Source organism: Vigna umbellata, chromosome 1 (genome assembly GCF_029865625.1).
Source record: "Vigna umbellata cultivar VRB3 chromosome 1, Vumbellata_1.0, whole genome shotgun sequence".
NCBI classification, from domain to species: domain Eukaryota; kingdom Viridiplantae; phylum Streptophyta; class Magnoliopsida; order Fabales; family Fabaceae; genus Vigna; species Vigna umbellata.
Window position 1 is genome coordinate 89,047,692 of NC_142165.1, and position 5,526 is coordinate 89,053,217.

The window sequence follows — 5,526 nt, forward strand, 5'->3', positions numbered from 1 at the left end:
GCGTTCAAACATCGCTCGACATTCATGATTAACGAGCACTCAAGAAGTTGGCCGTTCGGCCTCAAATTTGTTCAACCTTTTGGTTTTTGCCGTTCGTCTTCGCCTCCTTTTTGTCCATCAAATTCCTTACTTGCACACGCTCTCTAATTACAGCGAAGACAGCCTCCATCAAACTCATAAGTCCTAGAGTTACCACGTTCATAAAACGGAACGGTTAACTCGGACTTGGGGGGCATGTTATGTAGTAAGGATATTTATGTAATAACATAAATATCTTAGATATTTTAGACAGTTAAAATATCAGTCAAAGCCACTAACCACACTTTTAGGTAAGGTGGTTATTATTATTTTGCTTATAAATACAGTGACAGGACCCAAGTCCAGGTACGTTCTCTTTATGCTCTAGAGATCCTGAATAATATTTCAGAGCAGTATCCAATTACTCTCTTCTGAGCTTCAGCTCCATAATTCACATCTGACTTGAGCGTCGGAGTATCTTTGCAGGTACCTCCCCTCCCTTGGCGAGTATGAAGAGCAACAATTGAAGAAATGCGAACATCCCAGACAGCAGAAGCCAGGAGCAACCAAGATACGCAGGAAAATGTACACCGAAACATAAATGATTTTGATATCAAAATTTTGAATTTAAATCAATTCTAAAAAATTGAGTTATAAAATAATATTCTATATGTATTTATATATTATAAATCTATCTTATTTATGATAATTCAGACATCTCTAACCTAAAGGTGTAAAATTGGTATAATCATGAAACTATAAAGCTGAAGTAAAATAAAAAAAAATAAATCCTTTCTGAATGAGATGTAAATGACTTCCCAGCCATGCATATATGCTGAACTTGCAAGATAAGTCTAAAATAATAATTTAGAAGGGTTGAGAAAGAGGAAAGAACCATACCGAAAGACACATGATTATGTAACTTTTTATATGCAATTTTGTATTATATAAGATTGACTCAGTTGCAGGCTTAAGAAGCTTGCTGCATACTTCAACATGCTTGCTGGTGAAGCTAACTAAAGGGATCGAAATCTTATTTTAGGGTATAGGACTTACGCGAGTTCACTTGAGTTTGGTCAAGCTTATCTTTCAACCCAATCATAATATTTTGAATTCAATTAGTTCGGGTTTATGTATTTTTCTATTATATCCAATTCAATATAATACATATTTAAATTAGGTTTGGCCACTTAAGTTAATGGACTTAATTTCTTTCATAAAACTTATAATTTTAATATTTATTTTAAACATTTTAGAATACTTTTTAAAATAAATTATATTATTTAATATTTTAAACACATATTTAATAAATAAAATAAATTTAATAATAATTATTGTTACTATGGGCTCATAGCCTACCGAACCGTAAAGGTGCAGAAAAGTCGGCTGACCGATGATACTTCCCAGGTCCATAAATCGATCGGTAAAAACAACCGTTAAGGTAATCAATGATAATAACTGTCGTTGATGGAGAGTCAATGAAAATAATTGTAATTTATTGACAGTTAATAGAAATAATGTCATTTATTGGTGAATAATGAGTCAGACCTAACAGTAAGCTCGTTGTAATTTATAAATATTTGTCTGAGAAAGAGGACATGTAACTTTTAAGTTTCAACTCTGATGACTAATCCTCATTATCAGATTTATTACGCAAAATCACTGACTTGAGCGTCAGAGCACCATCCCCAGTAAGGATCTAAATTCTGCCGAAACAATTATATTTTTATTTTTATTTAATAATTCTTTAAGTATTTGAGTTTAATATATAGAACACATATCTTAACTCATAGGAGATTATACTAAATAGATTGAGTCAAATTTAAAATCATATGTAATTATATGTAACAATTTAAAAGAGAAAATAAATTTAATTTAAATATGTAAGAATGTATGGACAAATATAATTTTTTTTTATATTCTTTTAAAAATACACGTGTGTTTCATTTAAAAATTTTAAAGTATTTTTTCATGGATTAGAAACAACAAAGGGAATTGAATTGTATTTTTTTTTAAATTATACATGAAGATTTTGCTTTTTGAAAGATAAAGATTTTTTTTTCCTAAAAGAACAAGGGAGAGACCATATATTTTCACTGTTGATTTGTTGTAATTAGTTATAGAAAAGCTTTCAAATTTCACTTTCGTACAAAAATTTAGTATTATTTATAGTATTATAGTGACTCTTAGCCACACACACTCATATTCATTTTCCGTGTTTCAAGTATTTATAAGTTGTCTCATCTTGCACTGCCAAATAAATTAAAAAGAATATTAAATCAAGGTGTTTTAAATAGACGAATGAAAATTTTAAACTCAAACTTATAGCAAAAGCACTCAAAGAGATAATTATACTGAAAGTTCACCTTCTTTCATGTTTCCTGATAAGGCTTTCAAAAGGTAATCTTCTGCATCATCCTCTTAGAACATGATTTGTATGCCATTTTTTAAAATTATAGATTAAATATTTTTTTTGTTTATTATAATGCATAAAAGTGACTACAGTAAATATATTGTTTCGGTTGTATTGGGTCGATAGACGATCGTTTCGTTCTAGTCTGTTCTAAGTCTTAATTGTTTGCATTTGTCCTTCAATCCACTCCAAGCTGATTGAGGATTGACCTACATAAAACATTACATGCTCAAGTCAAATGTGTCTCAGAAAATCTTAAAGTATTAGAATATATCAAAAAGTGTCTTTACCTCCACATCAAATCTTTATTTATAGAATTTATAGTAATCAAATATATTAATTAATCATTATTGGTCATTAAGATATTCATTAACCATCCATTAATGATTGATACCCTATTAATGAGTTTTTAACTACCTTCAACCTTTGTTGTTACCGATTATGTCCGATTGACACATCATATGATACACATGTTTATTTAAGCACATTCTTTAGAAATATTTGTTAATTTTTAGAATCTATTATCAATCACTTCTTAAAAGCAATCTAAATATAAAGGTAAAAGCATAAAATTATCCTAATTAAATAGCAAAAACAAATATTTGTTTTTGTTTATTTGTAAATTTAATATTTAATTATGCTCTAGATTACTAATACAAATATGACTTAGATACTATTAGTATTAGAGTGACTGATAAATAAGAAATATTACTTAAGATAATAAAAACAATGAAGAATATTTTCAGTTAATATATTTGTATATTATTTTTAGAAAGTATGATCCTATCAAGTAATAATGAATTTGTTATTTTGTATAAATTAGATAATTAATTATATTTTTATTTGTAATATAATATGACTAATTCATAAAATGACGAATTGAGCCATATAGATCATAACAATGGTTTTCTGAGAAATTGCAGAGAGCATATAGTTGGATGTGTAAAGCTATATATAAGTTATCTAGATATAGGTTGCTGAACTAAATCTAACTAGGGTTTCGTGGAAAATTTTGGTTTTGCTTTATAATTTTGAATATTGTAAAGATTGAGTATTATGTTGATGTATTATAAGGCAAACAAATATATAACAACTACTCACAAATTTTCAAATACAGCTGCAAATTTCATTGCATTAATAATACTCAAACATCTTTAAGAGGTCCATTATCCCTTAGTAATTATATTTACACATAATACATTTTCTTCACTTGAATGAATATTTTCCTAATATATCAAAGGTTTAGCAAGCACCATGGAGAAGGGAAACCGTTTTTGCATTTTCAGTTAATATTGCGATTAAATATTTCTTAATGCGTTGCATTGCACTGAGTTTGAGAAGAACTCGCTTTTAAAAGATATATAAAATAGAGTGTGAGGTTAATTTGTAAAAAAATAGTTACAAAATATGTGGTAATTTTGTGAATGTGACAATTTTATTTTGAAAGATAATATAGTTTTTTCTTGATATTATAACTTTCACATGAACATAATAGCAAAGATTAAATTTCTTGAACTTTTTTTCACTTGTAGTTCTCATCTCTTCAATTTTTTTTAGAACGTATTGATCTTACTAATAACTCTGTCTTCTGTAAGATCGGCGTCACCTACCTATCCACTTCTTGTGATTCTTCAGTTTTACTTTTCATCTAAACTAATGGAATGGTACATGCAGAGTTACTCTAACGTTCAAATTAGTTTATGTCCAAACCACTGCAATATATATATATATATATATATATATATATATATGTGTGTGTGTGTGTGTGTGTGTATGTATGTACATACATGTATGTATGTATATCTAGTATCAATATAATTTATGATTTTAAAGGTTCAATTTTTAATATAAAAAATCGTGGTTAGGGTGGGTAGAGTAGCAAGAGCCGTTGGAATTCTTTTTTATACATCGGAAGAATTCATTTTTGTTATTAATAGACTAGGAAGATAAAAAGAATAACTAAAAAATTAAAAAGTTATTTCTGAAAATATCATTTATTCAATGACCAAAATTAAACGAGGATACATAGCTCACAAACGGAGGACAAAAATTCGTTTCTTCATATGTATATACATACATGTATGCATATGCATACATGTATGCATATGCATACATGTATGGATTTACATACATGTATGTATATGCATACATGTATGTATATGCATACATGTATGTATGTATATGCATACATGTATGTATGTATATGCAAACATGTATGTATATGCATACATGTATGTATATGCATACATGTATGCATATACATACATGTATATGTAAATACATACATATATGCATATACATGCATGTATATACATACATGTATATACATGCATGTATATACATACATATATATGCATACATGTATGTATATACATACATACATGTATATATACACACATATATATATATATATATATATATATATATATATATAGATATATACATAGATATATAGATAGATATATACATATACATATATATATATATGTATATATGTATGTATATATATATATGTATATATGTATGTATATATATGTATATATGTATGTACATACATATATACATATATACATATATACATACATACATATATACATATATATACATACATATATACATATATACATATATGTACATACATACATACATATATACATATATGTACATACATACATACATATATACATATATGTACATACATACATACATATATACATATATGTACATACATACATACATATATACATATATGTACATACATACATACATATATACATATATGTACATACATACATATATATATATATGTATATACATATATACATATATATGTATATATATAGATATACATACATACATAGATATACATACATACATAGATATACATACATACATAGATATACATACATACATAGATATACATACATACATAGATATACATACATACATAGATATACATACATACATAGATATACATACATACATATATATACATACATATATATATATATATATATATATATATATATATCTATATATATATATATATACACATAGATATATATATATATATACATATATATATATATATATAA